We start from the raw sequence: 21,403 nt of genomic DNA on the forward strand, positions 1-21,403 counted from the left end.
CTTTTCCGGGCGAGAACCATGGACTCTGACTTGGAGGTGCTGATTCTCATCCCAGTCGCTTCACACTCGGCTGCAAACCGATCCAGCGAGAGCTGAAGATCCTGGCTGGATGAAGCCATCAGGACCACATCATCCGCAAAAAGCAGAGACCTAATCCTGCAGCCACCAAACCGGATCCCCTCAACGCCTTGACTGCGCCTAGAAATTCTGTCCATAAAAGTTATGAACAGAATCGGTGACAAAGGGCAGCCTTGGCGGAGTCCAACCCTCACTGGAAACGTGTCCGACTTACTGCCGGCAATGCGGACCAAGCTCTGACACTGATCGTACAGGGAGCGGACCGCCACAATCAGACAGTCCGATACCCCATACTCTCTGAGCACTCCCCACAGGACCTCCCGAGGGACATGGTCGAATGCCTTCTCCAAGTCCACAAACCACATGTAGACTGGTTGGGCAAACTCCCATGCACGCCTCAAGGATCCTGCCGAGAGTATAGAGCTGGTCCACAGTTCCACGACCAGGACGAAAACCACACCGTTCCTCCTGAATCCGAGGTTCGACTATCCGGCATAGCCTCCTCTCCAGTACACCCGAATAAACCTTACCGGGAAGGCTGAGGAGTGTGATCCCACGATAGTTGGAACACACCCTCCGGTTCCCCTTCTTAAAGAGAGGAACCACCACCCCGGTCTGCCAATCCAGAGGTACCGCCCCCGATGTCCACGCGATGCTGCAGAGTCTTGTCAACCAAGACAGCCCCACAGCATCCAGAGCCTTAAGGAACTCCGGGCGGATCTCATCCACCCCCAGGGCCTTGCCACCGAGGAGCTTTTTAACTACCTCAGCAACCTCAGCCCCAGAAATAGGAGAGCCCACCACAGATTCCCCAGGCACTGCTTCCTTATAGGAAGACGTGTTGGTGGGATTGAGGAGGTCTTCGAAGTATTCCCTCCACCGATCCACAACATCCGCAGTCGAGGTCAGCAGAACACCATCCGCACCATACACGGTGTTGACAGTGCACTGCTTCACCCTCCTGAGGCGGCGGATGGTGGTCCAGAATCGCTTCGAAGCCGTCCGGAAGTCGTTTTCCATGGCTTCTCCAAACTCCTCCCATGTCCGAGTTTTTGCCTCCGCGACCGCCGAAGCCGCACACCGCTTGGCCTGTCGGTACCTGTCCGCTGCCTCCGGAGTCCTATGAGCCAAAAGAACCCGATAGGACTCCTTCTTCAGCTTGACGGCATCCCTCACCGCCGGTGTCTACCAACGGGTTCTAGGATTACCGCCACGACAGGCACCAACTACCTTGCGGCCACAGCTCCAATCAGCCGCCTCGACAATAGAGGCGCGGAACATGGTCCACTCGGACTCAATGTCCAGCACCTCCCTCGTGACATGTTCAACGTTCTTCCGGAGGTGGGAATTGAAACTCTCTCTGACAGGAGACTCTGCCAGACGTTCCCAGCAGACCCTCACAATGCGTTTGGGCCTGCCAGGTCTGTCCGGCATCCTCCCCCACCATCGCAGCCAACTCACCACCAGGTGGTGATCGGTAGAAAGCTCCGCCCCTCTCTTCACCCGAGTGTCCAAAACATGAGGCCGCAAATCCGATGACACAACTACAAAGTCGATCATAGAACTGCGGCCTAGGGTGTCCTGGTGCCAAGTGCACATATGGACACCCTTATGTTTGAACATGGTGTTCGTTATGGACAATCTGTGACGAGCACAAAAGTCCAATAACAAAACACCACTCGGGTTCAGATCCGGGCGGCCATTCTTCCCAATCACGCCTCTCCAGGTTTCACTGGTGTTGCCAACATGAGCGTTAAAAAACCTAAACATGCATAGCTTTCCTAATTCTGCCCGTGCCATTTCCTGCTGCACTATTTATTTTGTTTTGTTAAGAAATACACTTACATGAACTTCACCTGCCATCTCTGCATCCTGGGCTCACGACCAATACTACACACAAACCGGACCGGGACAGAGATTTGTATGTATATGTATATGTATGTATTTTATCTCTGTTTTAAATTTTATTTTATGGTCTGTCTTTTTCCTGTATTTCTTTGTGGTGTACAGCCCTTTGTTCTTCAACTGGTTGTTTTTAAAGGGCTTTATAAATAAAGTTGGTACGGTATGGTACCGTGTGAGACCGGATGTTACAAGGTTCACTGTGACATTTGCTTGCTACACCAACTAATGGTGGGGATGCTTACAACTCAAATTGTTGCTTGCTTAAAAGACGGAACTTGTCTTAAAACACTCTTAAGTTTGAGCAATCTTAAGTTGAGGTACCATTGTGTATGTAAAAAGTACAGAATAGCCTTTCCTGGGTACAAACACTCTGTTAGAGACAGGGATGGACAAATACAGCTCATTAGCATTAAAGCTACAGACACATAAAACAGCATGTTCCCATTAGAGCGCTTTTAAACTGTCCAATTTCAGCATCATTTTTGGCCAACACACTTCCACTACACTATAGTGAGACCTTCTGAGGCCTATTAAAAATGTTGATAAATACAATATATTAACTTCTTTTTAATGGGTTGCTGCTATGCACATGTGCCAACAATGCACACATTACCGCGGAAATTAAAATCCTGCTAACAAACACCCAAACCAGTCAATTAACAGGAAAACAACATATTTTCCTCGCACTGTTGTGCTTGGTGGAGGTAACAAACATGCCAACTTGTGTCTTTTTTCTCTTTCTGGATGATTTTGTCATTCAGTGCTCTCCACTGACAGTACACTATAGTTCAAGAAGCTCTTAACAGTGTTCCTCACCCCACTCCACCCCTATATGCTTGCTTCTCTGCGAGTTCCCAAGACAACACTTTGAAGGCAAAAGACAGATGAAAAATCAGAGGCAGCGCGATGTTCAATTTCTCCACAGAGGCCTCGCCAAATGAGACAGAATTTGATTTGAGAGCATTGCGTCATCCGTAACTCGTGCAAATGGTCAGTATATGGCGTCGTGTATGGCACAATAGCCTCGTCAGCGAGATATACTGTGGAACAAGATAGTGTCAGCAATTAAGGCTTTTTCTAACACTTAACACTTGATTCACAACATTATTCAACAGTGTGACTGACATGGTATTGACTCGCCTTTTGTATGAGCTAATTAAATTACGAATGTTTTATGCGCGCCAGCTTTCAGCTCTGCAGTCTACACACGCTTATATGCACACCTTTATGAGCAGCAAACATCTCCGGCCCAACTCATTCGGAGCCATAAAAACATATTTATGGAAGCATCAGGCCATTGAGCCACAGAAATGTTTGCCATTTTCTCTGCGCTCTATGATTCCATCCAAGCATCAAGATTGATTCTGAGGATTTCAACTGAACCCCCCCTCCCCATCTTATAGGAACTACAGTATATGTAATATAACAGCCTGTTTCTTTTTGTTTTTCTTGTTGTTTTCTAAATCAACCAGCACCCAGTCAAATTAGTACACATTGCCATGAAACATACAGCAGAACCCCTGAAATTGAATCGTACTAAACCGCCGTCATGCACGACATTGTGCAATACTTTACAAGAGTTTGTCATGGTTGGGTCGCAACTTCCTCCCTTCTTGATTGTCCACTATGTCCACTCCCCACAGGAGATTGTAAGGGAGGACAGGAAGAGAGAGTCTTTGGAGTGGGCGGGGCTATAGTAATTGGGGGCGGAGCCACATTAATTGGGGGGCGGAGCTTGAGTCCTGGAGGACAGGGACAGACCTGGTGAGCGAGTCTGTAAAATAATTTTCTGATATTCCGTTATAGTTGCAAGTATGTCCTTAGTGGGAGGCTGACAGAAAGAAGTGCATAAAAAATGTTGACGTCATTACCAGTAGGCGGGGTGACAACATCAGAGGGCGCCAGTGGAGTGACGTAATCGGCGTGGGTATCCATCTGGCTCACGGCCCAGTCGGTGAAATGTTTGGCAAAGTGACTGATTGGATTTCCAACCAAGCGTGGAGGGGAAGACTGGGGTGTTTGCGGCTTGCTTCGGTCGGACGAGGAGTTTGAGGGGTTGACGCGTCCTGACAGCGAGTCGAAGTCTTCTTGGACGGCTTCCGTCTTCGCTGACGCATCTGGTACGGCGGTGTGGCGATGTCCCCAAAGGGAGTCGATGGGAACCAGCGAAAATACGGGGCCCCACATCATGTTCTCCCTGTCCTAGGGTCTCCACTTCCATCGCTCTTAGCACCCTCCTCGTACCTTCGTCAAACTCCTCGAAGCCCGTTGCGAGAAAACTGTAAGCTGGCTTCCTTCTGTCACGGTTGGGTCGCATATTACTGTGTGGGTCAACTTGTTGTACTAAATTCACTTTTGTTGCTGTTTAAGCTCGGACAATCCACCACACAAATTGGCGTCACGAACAGGATGTTGTGTGGTGGATTGTCCGAGCTTAAACAGCAACAAAAGTGAATTTAGTACAACAAGTTTATTTACTCATAGTCAAAAGTGCATAAGTTGGATTGTTTTGTCCCTGCAAACAAACAGCCGTCCTCCGGAGGACACACAAAAAAGGAATCTCTCTCGAGTCCTGGTCTCCCAGCCATTTTATCTGTTTCTTCGTGCGTCACTCTGTTTTTTCTCGTGCGTCACGGTCTTGTGGTCTTCGACATGTTTGTTTTGCAACATCCTTGAATCCCTTAATCATACTTAGACAATCAAAACATTCTGTAGACAGGTTGGCACGACTTCATATTCAACTTTGTCCCACACCCGGTCCATTCAATGGCACAGAATAGAAGAGAAATGAAATGAGCGTACATTCTTGACAGACATGAAATATAGTTCAAAGGTCAGAAATTCTACTACAGTGGACAAGGAGACGGCACTGAGACAGCTTAGCCTTAGGCGTGTTTGTTACAATAATAGAATGACATGTGCAAGTAATCCAAATATGTATACTGTGACTATGTGTTAGGTTTAGCTGAGTGTTACCAGGAGTTGTTGAAGGTGCGTGTTGAGGAAAGTGCGGAAGTCCAGAAGGAGCAAGGCAGGTTTGGAGGTCTGTGGGCAGGCAAAAGGTCAAGGGCAGGAGCGAGGCATCAGAGTCTGTGTCCAGGCGATAGGTCGAGAGCCAGGAAGGCAGCAAGAAGACATGAGGGAGTCCGGGGAGACGAGACACAGCTCGAATCCAGGGAACGAAGAGGAGCTGCAGGGTGACGACACAGGACAAAAGAGGATGAGCACGGAGGGGAAACAGAGAGTAAGGGAGCACATAGGCGGGGAGAGCTAGAGACGTGTAGGGCTTACTGTACGAGACAAGTAGCTACGTCTGGCACTGGAAGGCAGGATCCGCTGGCTTATGAAGGACGTGGAGCTTTCATCAGCAGCAGATGTGTAGATTGCTGATTAGAGGAACTCCCGTGGGCGTGTCCCGAGGCGCGCTCACAGGAGCGCACAGCAGACTGTGTGGTGGCAGGGGCTTGAGCCGTAACAATAAAATTGGTAAAAATAAAAAAATAAAATACTTTTTTTTTTTTTCTAACTTCAAAATAACTTTGATTACACATAGGTAACATTTGTGAAAAATGTAGTCAGTAGAGCAGGAAGGGGCAGGGGCAAAGTGTCCCAGAGAAAGGTCGCGGAAACTCTGAGAAAAATCTAGTAATTTGATGGACACCATCAAAAAAAGTATCGATCCCATCATAATAGTATCAAACCTATAATAATCCCCACCTTGAAATTGAAACTATTGCTAAATAGATCAATATACAGTACCCACCCCTACAAATCGGAAGAGGGTTCTTTAGCACAGTGATTACTTTACCTTTTTGAGTTTAACCTGTATGTTTGATGCATTCCGCAGCACATTTACTGTTTTCTCTTTTCCCATTTACCAGTTAAATATTTCTATTTTGTGAATGTGCATGTGTTTTTTTCTATCTGTGAGCATTATAAAATGCACTTTTTCCTGCACATCGCCTCTATCTCTGCATTCTGAGGGTCGAGCTCTAACAGATCATGACATTTATGGACCAATGGTGGGTTATTCTCAATAAAACTAAAATCTTTTTTTATAGAAGCACAAATACTCGGGCAATAACACTTTTGATTCTTTAGGGACTCAATTTCGCAAAAATTATACGTAAGCAGACAGACTAGTTTGGAACCTGCCATGTTTGGTCTTACAATAATGAGGACGGTGTACAAAAACCAAGGCAAAATGTTGGCAACAATTTTTATTGAAAACCAAGGGTGTGTGAAAATGGAGGCTTTTTTTTAACAGTGTACTCACACAATTGTGTGTATACTATCTGTATACACACAATTGATAGCATTTGACAAAAGTAATATAAGTTGAAAAGTTTCACTGTTACTATTTAGTGAATTAGAATTGGTTTGCAAGACTGTTTCATCTGATAATGTATTTGTTTTTCACATCCAGTGTTCTGACTTGGTGCATGGCCGTAGACAATAGCCAATTAAAAGGTTCCGTCTATCAATCATCACACTCTACCTTCAATTAAAATGATTAAAGGGGAACTGCATTCAAGCCCTTTAAATAAACATCCAATTTTGAATTAGTTGATCAATAAAATAAACCCAGAACCAGAAGTCATTTTTAAATTGCATTTCTTAAAAACATGCTACATAAATGCCTATTTTTCTGAAAGTATGACTTATAATGGCCACACACTGGAGAATACTTTTTTTAAAATCAGGATACAATTGAAAAAAAAATGGTTACAAGGTTTTATGAAATAATAAATAACATCATACTAGGAATGCAAACGATGCATGTGTTCGGAAATATATGATTGATTAAAACATTTTAGAAAAGGAGATGTCATGGAATAATACTTGAAAAAATGCCAATAGGCCTTTTAAATGCTTTAACAATAAACTGAGTTAATTAAACATCTTGAATAGATTGTATTTTACACCCTCTCAGTTTTTTTAAAATGGGTACAGTAGATAGCAAAGTATGTGTACAGGCAGGCAGCTGAATGAACTATTATTCATTTACTGTGGGAATGTCACAGGATAAAAGAGTTGTGATGTGTTGTGAAATTTCGTGATTTGACGTCACTACGCACATTGTGTAATGATGTCATCCCCACCCGGAAGAATCGATTAGGGAACTGTTAGAAAAACTGGCAAACGATTCCAAGAAATTGACACAACAAGACCAGTTTTCGATTCCCTTCACTAGTTGTAATATCGGTTTATTTATTTATTATTTAATGTATTCATCCGTATTCAATCACAAGACTACCTTTGTTCTATTAGCAGTTTTTTGGGGAAAATAAGAGTACTGTAGCTTTTTTGTAGCGCAGTACTGCAGCGGGTTATTGCCCTCAAGGCCCAACACTCCGCCCTTATTGTTCTCCGTGGAGAGACAGATTGTCATACGGAAGGACATTGTCAGTAGAACATTCCCCAGCACCAATTGTGCCTGGCAATTGTCAGCCTGTCATTTCTAATGGCCACTCTGGGCCATAATGTGACGCATACAGCAAAGAAAGTTGTGTACCTGGAGCGAAGCCACTGTTGTGCTCGTCATTCAGTGGAGGAAGAGCTGAAGGCTTGCAGTATTAAAGCAGGGATGAAGCAATTGTATGTGCACATGCATGGATACGCGTATACGTGCAAGGGGAGTGTTTGTGTGTCCCCAGTAAGTGTGCAATTGCCGACGAGTTTCCCCGCAATGGAGGACTCGCTGGGCTCGGCACTACTACAGTCATTACATACACGCTCTCGCACAAGCAGATGGCAAAACAGATGATCCCTGCTCATCTCACTCATGACCATCCATATTTATTTCATGGTTGCTGGCCCACAGACTCCCCATGCCTATCACTTCTCCATGAGTGCCTTGGCAAGGAGATAGCTGCCGACACACACAAGTGTTTGGAAAAACAAACCAGGCATGAAAAAAAGAAGGCGAGTGAGAACGAAAGCAAATATGAGCAAAGACGAGGAAAAAGCTGCGAAGGCCAAAAAGGAAAACGGTGCTTCTGGCCAACGGTCGCCCATCAGTGCTTCACATTGATCAAAACACAGCAAGTCCATGATTGTGAGCTACTGTTGCGGTCCATGCTTGTTGACGTGATTTATTCCACTTCTTGAGGTGCCAATAAATGAAAGGTCTGATTGGTTTAGTCTTCGCTCGAAGCCTTTGAGCTCTTACAGGCTTCTAACTGTAAGAAAAGGATCAAGCATTGCTGGAAAAGCCCATACGTTAGCACCCCGTCCTCTGGAGCCATGCCAGAGCTAAAAAGCCCAATTTGGTCCGCACCTAAGTTGTTTAATGGAACTGGCTATGAAAAGAAGTCATTTTTAAATCCACTTGACCAGCTCAATACACACAGGGTGACATCAATGCAGTTTAGCTTTTGCTGACTCAGGAAAGTTGGAGCTTTTACCTGATATCCTAATTATCTTCAGCCAGACTTCGCATTAACTGCTTCCATGATATACATTCTGCCACCATCATCACATCTTACCTTGGCAGTCTCTTTTATTTTCCACTCCTTGCTCTTTTACAGTGCATGTCTCAACATACACTTCATACAGTCTTGGACCACAAATGAAAATTAGGTTAATCATAGGAAGTGACACAGAGGTGTCCCTCAGGGGCGAGTGGCTGAGTGAGCAACTCAATTAAGAGCAAACCTCCTCAGACAGGGCTTGATCTTTTAGTGCTGCAGGGGCGAGAGAGCTGAGATCTCAGCAAAGTCCTGCCTCCCGTCTCTTCACTCTCCCCGGGCATTAGGAGCTGGCACTGGTCAGTCAGAGCCAGGGGGGCTGGGTGACCATGTGCTCCACTTACTCAGTCCATTGCAGATGATTCATCATCGCTGAAAAGGAGTGGAGGGGAGGTGGGGAAGGTCTGCAAGCAGGAAATGTGACACATACTGTACATACAAATGATTGGACCGCAGCTCTGTTCCATTATCAGTCAACAGAAAGGAGGGACAGAATGTTAGGGTGCAGGAAACATCAAAACAAGTGACTATCTTCATCCCCTAACCGCTAGAGCAGAGATATTCAACTAAATTGTTTTGGGGGTCATATGTCCAGAAAGCTAAGGACCGGGGGACCGTACTTCTCCCTTCACTATTAGGCTTATTGTGTATATTTCGGAGAACCAGTGTCCATTACACTGAATTTTGGTCTATTTATTTTGTCAAAGTTACAGGAGGGCTCTGCTGTTTTTAATGGTCTTCTGCAAACAAGCTAGTCAAAGATCATCTCTATGAATCAGCTGAAAAAATGAGTCTCACTAGTTATTTGAACTGAACTTGCCAGCCACCAGTTGAAAAGCCCAAATGATTTAAAAGGGAGGACCTAAAATGAAACCTTGAGGAACACCACTATTCTCAAAATCCTCTGAGAAGTTGAACAATAAATTGATTATATGATGTAAACAAGCTACAGCAACAGCTTAGTTACATGAATCTATCCATCCATCCATCCATTTTCTACCGCTTATCCTTCTCGGGGCAGCAGTGGGCCGAGGCCTATTCCAGCTGCACTAGGGAGGAAGGCAGGAGGATACACCCTGGACAAGTCGCCACCTCATCGCAGGGCCAACAACGATAAACAGACAACTGTTCACACTCACATTCACACACTAGGGCCAGTTTATTGTTGCTAATCAACCTATCTAAAGGTGCATGTCTTGTGGGAGAAAGCCAGAGTATCCGGAGAGATCCCACGCAGTTACGGGAAGAACAGTTACATGAATCACATTATGAAAACTGCCAGAAAGGACAGGACTTAAAGGGATGCCTTGAGGAACGCCTCAGTTATGTAAATCATAAGTTTAAAATCACGCAAGAATCTGCCAATGTGTTTGCCGTGGTCAATGAAGAACTCTTGTGTTTTTTGGAATTTGACGCAAAAATGTTTGTCCTCCGGGCCGCCAGTTGAATATCCGTGCCTGAGAGCTAGACTTAGATGCACCGGGCCACGGCTGGCGATCAGAGAAGCTCATTGCCACACAGTAAGGAGGGCCGCGGAGTGCCAAGAGGCTCTGAATAGATGGTTTGCTTTATCAAGGCTAGGAAAAGGCCCTCCAGTCTAACTGCCATCATTTCCAATAGCAACAAGCTGATAAAAGCAGCTGGTGCCCCTGGCAAAGTGCTGCTATTAATTTGTTTGACAAGGACAGGTAAGCTTTAAAAAGAAAAATTATTCTGCCAGAATAAAGCAGTACAAAAGTCTCTCTCTCTCATCTCAGCCAACAATGTTGTGTTAATTGCAAAGTGAAATAAAATCCCACTCTTAAGACAAGCAAGCATTTGTTTCATGCACTGTTTCTGTTGTTGTTTTTTCATCGTTCATTAGCATACAAGTTTGAGTAGCAGCAGCAGCAGCAGCAGCTTTGTGCTGCAGGGCAGACAGAATAGTGAGTAACAAGCAAAGTTGGCAACATTCAGCTGTCAGTTTACACAGGAGATGGTCGGGCATGAGAGGAGCGCACGGGCTCGACTGCTTCTTCATTATGACTAATAAGTGTACAACTTCCACCAGAGGAGCATGTCCTTGCAATTAGACACAGAATATGGTGTTTGAGTAATAGGATCTGGCATATGACTCTTTTCTTAGATGTCACAAAAGTCAGATTGGCAAAACTTGTAAATAAGAACTAATTGTACATGTTTTAATGGCCGTGTTGTCAATGATTGGTTGGGTTTGTTGGAAAATAGACACAATGCAAGTTTTTATTTATAGCGCTCAATTTATACACAAGGTAATTCAAAGTGCTTTACAGAAAATTACAAGAACGCAAAATGAAAATAAAATAATTTAAGTCATAAAATAGAATCGGAAAAACAATAAACATTTAAATCATAATCAAAGAGTGTACTTAAATAATTGTCATTTTTTTATATGCACCATTCAATAAAGTGTTTTCAACCTGGATTTGAACATTGCCAATGTTGAGGCCTGTCTCACATTCCAGATTATATGAGCAAAAAACTAAATAGCAGCCTCACCATGTTTGGTTCTGACTATGGGCACCAGCAGGAGACCACTCCCTGAGATTCTCAGAGTTCGAGATGGTTCATATGGTTCTAAAATGCCAGAGATGTACATTAGCACAAGACCATGAAAAGACTTGTACACAAGCAGAGCTGTTTTAAAGTATATTCTTTGAGCGACAAGAAGCCAGTGCAAAGACCTAAGCACTAGACTAATATGGTCATAATTCCTGGTTCTCGTCAGGACTCGAGCAGCAGCATTCTGGATGTACAGCAGCTGCTTTAAAGCTTGTTGAGTGAGCCCAGGGAAAGGGCCATTATTGTAGTGTTGTCATGATTTGTCACATCAGATTGTGCCTTGTTTTGAGTTTGTTGCTGTTTCCCTGTGTTTTGTGTCTTAGCTCCAGTTTAGTGCTCTTATTTGGGTCATTCTTCCTGTTTTGTTTGTGTGTTCCTGCAAGCAGTCTCACTACCGCCTCTGAGCGTCTTCTCCTTTCAGCTGTTTCGTAATTAAGACTATTTAAGTTGAGCCTTTTGCTACTCGCCTTTGTCTGGACTTTGTCATGAATGTTGATACATTGTGGACGCTTCTCCTGCTGCACATTTTCACCCGTAGGCTTTTGCTGTTCTCCAGCATTCTGTCGTGCATAAACATGGTTTGGACAGAACTCCATTTAACTCTGGTTGAACTCCGAATTGTACGACATTTGGTTACGTAAAATACCATGCAGTAGTTACCATAATTTCAAAGCATTCAATCGATGTCCTGCTCGTAGACTTAGATTGGTCAGATCCAGTCAGACTGGCATAACTAGACTGACTAGGCTAGATCTGACCAATGAGCTGAGGAAACCTGCACGGATGAGAGGCAAAATGTATTTGAAGACAAACTAAATAATCATTGCTTCGATAAAGTCTGGGTAGCCTGACTAGACTTGATCTGACCAACCTAAGTATTTAAACTTAAACTGATAAGATAGGCCACAAAATGTAAGATAAACTGAACAGTCCAGTTTCAGTCGATTAAATGCTCTGAGAATATGGTGACAACTGTACTGTGTAACATTTTATAAAACCCTATCAAAAAAAAAAAAAAAAAAAAAAAAAAAAAAAACCCTATCAGTGTGACCAAATGTGGAACAGTTTGGATTTCAACCAAAATCTGTCTTGAAAAAAATGCCTCAAAAGTCAACAAACGTTCAAACCATCATAATGCATAACTTATGCTCACTAAGAATCAATAAGATGGATTTACTTTTTCTTTGGCTTTTGAACTTTTTTCTTGTGATGCCACCACAGAATGGAACCAGAGGTGGCATTGAGAAATAGTGTTCATAGAGCTTGAAAATAAAGTTATTATGACACAGAACATCCTGTATACCAGTGGTCCCCAACCTTTTTGTGACTGCGGACCGGTCAACGCTTGAAAATTTGTCCCACGGACCGGGGGGATCATGTGTGCTTACGGACTGTATCCTTGCAGACTGTATTGATCTATATTGATATATAATGTAAGAGACCCTTTTATGTTGATTTAATAAATACAAATTTAAAAAATAAAATAAATAAATAAAAATATTTTTTTTATTTCTTGTGCGGCCCGGTACCAATCGATCCACGGACCGGTACCGGGGCGCGGCCCGGTGGTTGGGGACCACTGCTCTATACAACTAATACAATAATTTAGGTTTAATTACAAATACAATGTAAAATGCTTTGATGTGACTCCAGAAAACTTTGGAATCATGTCGAAACAAACTAAACTGTCCAAAGCACAGAGAAGAAATCATGAAAAAGACAAAGCATCATTTGTATTGTATGTGTGTTATTGAGCAAAGTGTTTTGTTAAGTTGATAGCTAGCTTGCTTTTGCGTGATGAGCCTCAACAGAAATAACTAGTTCAAAATATTTCTGTAGCTTTTTTTCCTGTTATGGATCATTTGTAGGGATTACACTGTAATGGCAATAACGCTGTATGTTGTAGGCTACATTTGCATATAATTGTAATAAGATAATTTAGTGTTATATATAGTTATATTGTAAATGTAGCTTGTAATCACCAAAATGATTCCCAAGCGTGGCCACCGCTGCTTCTCACTTCTCCCCTCACCTAACAGGGGGTGGAACAATGGGATGGGTAATTTCACCACACCTAGTGTGTGTGTGACTATCAGTGGTACTTTAACTTTAACTTTAATGTACTGTTTGGAGTTATTGTATACCATCTGGGTGGTTATTTAATCTGTTTGATGTTGATTGTCATACTGTATTATTATTATTGTTATTATTATTATTATTATCATCACCATTACATTAATATCATTATTATTAACTTACAGGATCATAATGGTACCGTATTTATAATGGTTTTCAAATGTTTTCGGTATTTTTTTGTAAGCATGTAAATTGGGGAACATATTAAAAACTAAAGACCGGCAAAAACAATGATTTGTGATGTGTTGTGTAACCATACAGTATATACATTGCCAATATAGGGAGACACCATAAACAAAAATTGATACATTGGGTAACGGTGACAGGTTGAGCCTCGAACATATTACCGGTAAGTGGTCATACATTATTTCCTTTGGGAATTCATTTGAAATTACAACAACCTATAAGTCAACCACCGTCACAGTAAATAATTGTATGTGTGTACAAACGTTTGTATGTATTTTTTTTCTAAAATAGTAAGTCAGGACCTGCACCTTTATCATTAGTTGTTTTCTTCATTGTCCATCAAGATGCAACGTTGATGCATGATGAAATACAAATAGAAGACTATATGATACATTTAGAGAGAATGACAGATTAGGAGAAGATGGAAAAAAACAATATGGTAATTTGAAATAAATACCTAAATATATACTGTATATAGCTGCCTGGAGTAGTAATGCAAATTAAGGTGTGATCATTTGTTTCACGCTTTTGTTACAATATACTCTATATCCCTAATTGCAACTAATTAGAGCCTATGAAATGAAAGGAATAGGCACATACCTGTTTACCCTTGTTTTAATTATAAATTCTATTCACGTTGTAAAATACATTGCATTCCAATTATGACTGCAGCCAAGATCGTTGCGTTGGTTAATCAATTCTGAAGGTGTTGTGTATGAAAATAGATGTTAATGTGAAAAGTGTTTGTGAACACACACAAAAGTGAAAATGAGGTGCTAATGTAAAGAATTATTGTTGCAGAAACTGTGTTGTGGTTCATGCTGTACTTAGACATAGTATACAAATTACATCAAGCGTTGAACAAGTTTTTAACAATGGCAAAAATTATATTATATATTGGTTTGCATTAAATTGTTGCCTTCATTAAGATTATACTGCTCCATTTTCATTGACAGTGTAGTAGATGTTAATTTTAGCAAACTTGTTTTTATTATTTGTCACCCTTTGCAACATTATAAGTAGGTAACATGTATAGTCATGAATGTACTTATTATTTCTACATTTGCAATGTTGTGCTACTCATTATGAAATAAATAGGCACGTCATTTGTGGGGTGAGGCTTGCCAAAGGCTCCTGCCATGTCACTTGATGTTTCATGTCAGTACATTGTTGGGTCATATACTGTACCACAAACTGACAGAATGAGTCAAGATTGATATTTGAGTGTGTTAGTTGATGGTACCTGGTTACTAGTGGTTTTTTATTTACATAATGACGCCAGATATTATGTTGTTTTGGGAGATATTAAAACCAAAAGCAAGATTATTGGTCAATGTTTACCATTTTATGAGGGCATTTTGACATAATACAGTTTGTGATGTAAGATAGTACTCATTTTGCATTTCAGCAACCATTTTGTCTTTTTAAGGAAAGATACTATAGATGTAAAACTTGGATGAAACGTAGCCTCGTCAGTGTAAACAATTAAATTAAATAAATAAATAAATAAATCTCTACAAGTGATGTGCAATACCACTGATCTTCCTTCCGATCCAATACCGAGTAAAATTCAGGCTGGTATCGGCAATACCGATCCCGATACTTTGTGCAAATATAATAAAAGTTGTGTTTTTCAAATAATAACATATCTCATAGCGTAAAGAATACAATACAGAGTTATTTATTTATCCAAGTATATTGAAGTAGTAGTGTATAGCCAAGCTAATACAACAGAAAAAATAGGAGGACAAAATCATACAAAGTGCACAAAAATGGTGTCTCAAACCATAAAAAAAGGAAGCAAGTAAAATGATAAAAGCATTAAAATAAATTCATTAATAAGAGCTACTACTTGAATAAAAATTAGGGGTGTGGGAAAAAATCGATTTGAATTCGAATCGCGATTCTCACGTTGTGCGATTCAGAATCGATTATCATTTTTTTTAAATCGATTTTTTCTTTATTTTAATTTTAAAAAAATGTTTTGTTTTTTTATTTTTTTAATTAATCAATCCAACAAAACAATACACAGCAATACCATATCAATGCAATCCAATTCCAATTCCAAAACCAAACCCAACCCAGCAACACTCAGAACTGCAATAAACAGAGCAATTGAGAGGAGACACAAACACGACACAGAACAAACCAAAAGTAGTGGGAAAAAAAAGAATATTATCAACAACAGTATCAATATTAGGTACAATTTCAACATAGCAGTGATTAAAAATCCCACATTGACATTATCATTAGACATTTATAAAAAAAATTTAAAAAAAGAACAATAGTGGTCACAGTGGCTTACACTTGCATCACATCTCATAGGCTTGACAACACATTGTGTTCAATATTTTCACAAAGATAAAATAAGTCATATTTTTGGTTAATTTAATAGTTAAAACAAATTTACATTATAGCAGTCAGTTGATAAAACATTGTCTTTTACAATTATAAAAGCTTTTTACAAAAATCTACTACTCTGCTTGCATGTCAGCAGACTGGGGTAGATCCTGCTGAAATCCTATGTATTGAATGAATAGAGAAATGTTTTGAATTGGGAAAAAATTGTTTTTGAATCAAGAATCGTGTTGAATTGAAAAAAAAATCGATTTTGAATCGAATCATGACCCCAAGAATCGATATTGAATCGAATCGTGGGACACCCAAAAATTCACAGCCCTAATAAAATGCATTTAAAATTCAGTTACAGCACATGAAAATGTTAACGTGAAAATAGTGAACATATAACACACACATTGTCTCATTCACAAGTTTAGTTACTTTTTTACACTGTGTTCCTGATATTGTTAGTAGAGATCTGATATCAGCTGTATTGATATTTCAGTATCGGTCTGCACATCACTAAACTTTACTACTACCAGATGTACACTGAATCACCGACGTACAGGCAAAACTTGCCTGTGATCATGAAGAAAATGATAACATTAAAAAATATTGATAATTTTTCTTTGAATGGTGTGACCTTTAACCCTCATCTTTGAGTTTTGACTTGTAAAAATATATGATGTCAATACTATGGTGAATCCTAGATGATATTGTTGCTGGTTTGTGGGCATGACAGGTTTGCTGCAGTAAATTGAATGATTCTCCAGAGCTGTACATAAAGTGGACATCGTTACTAATTCATTACTTTCTTACACTTTCACTCCACAGATGCAGATGACAAGTGACAAAAAGGTAAAAAAAAATAAAGGAAAGATGCTACCTTACATAACAATTCAAGCCCGCGGTGTGTTAGCTTTTCTGTTACATCATATAAATATACACTACCGTTCAAAAGTTTGGGGTCACCCAAACAATTTTCTGGAATAGCCTTCATTTCTAAGAACAAGAATAGACTGTCGAGTTTCAGATGAAAGTTCTCTTTTTCTGGCCATTTTGAGCGTTTAATTGACCCCACAAATGTGATGCTCCAGAAACTCAATCTGCTCAAAGGAAGGTCAGTTTTGTAGCTTCTGTAACAAGCTAAACTGTTTTCAGATGTGTGAACATGATTGCACAAGGGTTTTCTAATCATCAATTAGCCTTCTGAGCCAATGAGCAAACACATTGTACCATTAGAACACTGGAGTGATAGTTGCTGGAAATGGGCCTCTATACACCTATGTAGATATTGCACCAAAAACCAGACATTTGCAGCTAGAATAGTCATTTACCACATTAGCAATGTATAGAGTGTATTTCTTTAAAGTTAAGACTAGTTTAAAGTTATCTTCATTGATAAGTACAGCGCTTTTCCTTCAAAAATAAGGACATTTCAATGTGACCCCAAACTTTTGAATGGTAGTGTATATAAATATATTCCGTTCATTTCAAACTCTGTCATGTTACCTTTGTTATTTCCAATAACAGTTTTTTGCTCTATGCTTTTTTAACCTGTAAAGCACTTTGGTTCAATTTAAAAGTTGTTGAAAACGTGCTATATAAATAAAGTTGACTTGACTTGACTTGACTTGACTTGACTAACAGCAACAATTTTCTCTTCCTATATCAAGCTGGCACAGTTATCATGAGGCTAATTCGGTCTACTAGGACTCCATAAAGTCTGTAAAAAGTTCCCAACCAAGTCAAGAATACATTAGGTTAGTATGTAAGTTGCGCTTCAGCTTGATTATTTAATTCTAAAACTGCCTGTCACGTGTGACCTGATCATAGACAGACTATATTAATAATCAGCATCTTAACATTAAAAATGATAACAATGATAATGGTGGGCAACATGGTGCAATAGTGGTTACTTTGTGTGCCTTACAGTCAGGAGATCCAAGATCCAGTTGAATGTCTTTATTTGCGCTATATAAACGTATAGATAATGTACATTTGGCCGATGATGAGTAGTGTAGTGAGAGACATAAATAGTGAGTTAAAAAATGCAGATCATGATTAGAATTCTAAGTTGATTCTTTGTTTAGTTGTATTTTTCTTTGTTCTACATTGTTAAATGTTAAAGTATAAAATTTGATCAAAAGATTGAAGGGTTGTGATATTCACGAACAAACCAAATCTACTGACTGGCTCATTAACTCCAATGACTACCTCCCCCCACTTAGTACCTCCCCCTCAGCTTGATGACCCCCCCCCCCACCCCACCCCCTCCCCCAACAACCTGAGACCCCCCCAGTGTGTTTGTCTGCAGAACAGGTGAATGCACAGCTAAATAAGCTACAAACAGGCAAGGCCGTGGGTCCTGACGGTGTGAGCCCCAGGGTGCTCAAAGCCTGCGCCCCACAGCTGTGTGGTGTGCTCCAGCACATCTTCAACATGAGCCTTAGGCTGCAGAAAGTCCCCAAACTGTGGAAAACCTCATGCGTGGTCCCCATCCCCAAGTGCACGCGACCCAGCATGTCGAAGGACTACAGGCCGGTGGCTCTAACATCCCATATCATGAAGACCACGGAGAGGTTGGTCCTGGAACAACTCCGCCCTACAGTCAAGCCCCACCTGGACCCACTCCAATTCGCCTACCAGCCCCGACAGGGAGTGGAGGACGCAGTCATCTACCTGCTGAACCGAGCCCACACCCACCTAGACAAGCCTGCTAGCAGTGTGAGGGTCATGTTGTTTTACTTCTCCAGTGCTTTCGATACCATACGGCCTGGACTACTGGGTGTGAAGTTGGAGACGATGCAGGTGGAGGCCCCCTTGGTGTCCTGGGTTGTTGATTACCTGACTGACAGACCACAGTACGTGCGACTGCAGGACTGTGTGTCTGACAGGCTGGTCAGCAACACCGGGGCCCGCAGGGCACAGTCCTCTCCCCCTTCCTCTTCACCATCTACACCACCGATTTCCACTATCACTCAGAGTCCTGCCACCTTCAGAAGTTTTCTGATGACTCTGCAATAGTGGGGTGTATTGAGGATGGTGATGATGAGGAATACAGGGCACTGGTGGAGGACTTCGTCACATGGTGTGGAAAGAACCACCTCCAGCTCAATGTGACGAAGACCAAGGAGCTGGTTGTGGACCTGGGAAGGAGGAGGAGTACTCCGGCGACCCCTGTTTCCATCATGGGGGTCGATGTGGACATGGTTGAGGATTATAAATACCTCGGTGTACACATGGACAACAAGCTGAATGGGTCAAAACACGCTGAGGCACTCTACAAGAAGGGACAGAGCCGCCTCTACTTCCTCAGGAGGCTAGGATCCTTCAACGTCTGTACAAAGATGTTGAAGATGTTCTACGAGTCGGTGGTGGCGGGCGCCTTCTTGTACGCCGTGGCCTGCTGGGGCAGCGGGCTGAGAGTGAGGGACGCAAACAGACTGGACAAGTTGGTAGAGAAGGCCAGTAACGTGGTGGGAGTGGAGCTAGACTCTCTGGCGGTGGTGTCAGAGAGGAGAAGTCTAGCAAAGCTCCTAGCCATTATGGACAACACCTCCCACCCACTACACTCGGACCTTGCGGAGAGAATGAGCACGTTCAGTGGAAGGCTCAGACTCCCAAAATGCAACACGGAACGACACAGGAGGTCTTTCATACCGACAGCCATCAGACTGTATAATGCACATGTTCCTTGACTGCCCTTAAATGTAGAATATATGTAGAATATATTTATATTATTCATATATTATATTATATTCTATTCTATTAACATGAACGATAGGATTGTTTTACCTTGAAAGCTTGACAGTGAAGAAACATTTACATACATCTCATTCTGTAAAGGAAGGCAGAAACAGCGGCAGCTTTGCACAGAGTGGGCGAGCGTCTCCTTTCTGCTCGGACTGGACTTGAATGGAATGGAACTTTACTGTCTTTGCACATAAAGCTACAACGAGATGTGTGTTTAAACTACCATTAAAGACACAGAGGTCATGTCTTTGTTATTTTTTTAGGTGACAAAAGGATGATGATATCACTGACTATAAATGTACTTTATGCAGGAATGGTGTGCGCTGTACACCGTGCGGTACATCATCCTCTCTCAATATACGATCTTTGGTCATGCACAGCCCGCTATAGCTCCAACAATGTAACACAAAGAAGTCTATTTTAATTTAAATATCTGATCCGAAATGTGCTGTCAACTTAACGTTAACATTAAATCATACTGCTGTAACTAATGTTGCTTTCACCTGAATTAAATTGATTAACTTTCCTCCAGAAGGTTTTATCTTTGTCCATGTGGTGTCAGATGAAACACAAATTGAGCTGTTTGGCCACAATACCCAGCAATATGTTTGGAGGACAAAATGTGAGGCCTTTATTCCCAGAAACACTATGCCTACCATCAAGCATGGTGTTGGTAGTATTATGCTCTGGGCCTGTTATGCTGCCAATGGAACTGGTGCTTTTAATGGGACAATGAAAAAGGAGGATTACCTACTAATTCTTCAGGACAACCTAAAATCATCAGCCCGGAGATTGGGTCTTGGGCGCAGTTGGGTGTTCCAACAGGACAATTACCCCAAACACACGTCAAAAGTGGTAAAGGAATGGCTCAATCAGGCTAGAATTAAGGTTTTGGAATGGCCTTCCCAAATTCCTGATTTAAACGTGTGGACAATGCTGAAGAAACAAGTCCATGTCAGAAAACCAACATATTTAACTGAACTGCACCAATTTTGTCAAGAAGAGTGGTCAAAAATTCAACCAGAAGCTTGTGGATGGCTACCAAAAGTGCCTTATTGCAGTGAAACTTGTCAAGGGACATGTAACCAAATATTAACATTGCTGTATGTACACTTTTGACCCAGCAGATTTGGTCACATTTTCAGTAGACCCATAATAAATTCGTAAAAGAACCAAACTTCATGAATGTTTTTTTGTGACCAACAAGTATATTCTCCAATCACAAAAAAAATAAGAGTTGTAGAAAGTATTGGAAACTCAAGACAGCCATGACATAACTTTCTTTACAAGTGTATGTAAACTTTTGATCGTGACTGTATATGCCGCTTTTTCTCTAGAGCAGGGGTCCCCAAACTTTTTGACTCGGGGGCCGCATTGGGTTAAAAAAATTTGGCCGGGGGCCGGGCTGTACATAATATAAAGACAATGTATGTATATATATATACTGTATATATATATATATATATATATATATATATATATATATATATATATATATATATATATATATATATATATATATATATATATATATATATATATATATATATACATTGTCTTTATATTCCAGCGAGTTAATCCGTTTTGTCATTTAACATTGTCGCGTTATCGATGGGAAAATTAATTTTTAGACAATACGATTTGCCTGAGCGGCTAGGAGACACCGAGAGTAACAAGCGGTAGAAAATGGATTAGAAATGAAAGATTTTAAAAAATAATAATAAAAAATAAAAATAATAATAAAAAAAAATAAAAATAAAAATTGGGACTTCCCGTGGTCCGGATTTTGGATGCTGGGGGGCCCGCGGGCCGCAGTTTTTTGGACCCCTGCTCTAGAGACTCAAAGAAGTGAAATCCATTATCTACATCTTTAATTTACATAAACCAGTGTGGGTGGCACTGCGAGCGGGTTGGTAAATTGTCTTGCCCAAGGACACAACGGCAGTGACTAG

The sequence above is a fragment of the Entelurus aequoreus genome, linkage group LG11 (genome assembly GCF_033978785.1).
Source record: "Entelurus aequoreus isolate RoL-2023_Sb linkage group LG11, RoL_Eaeq_v1.1, whole genome shotgun sequence".
Classification (NCBI taxonomy): Eukaryota; Metazoa; Chordata; class Actinopteri; order Syngnathiformes; family Syngnathidae; genus Entelurus; species Entelurus aequoreus.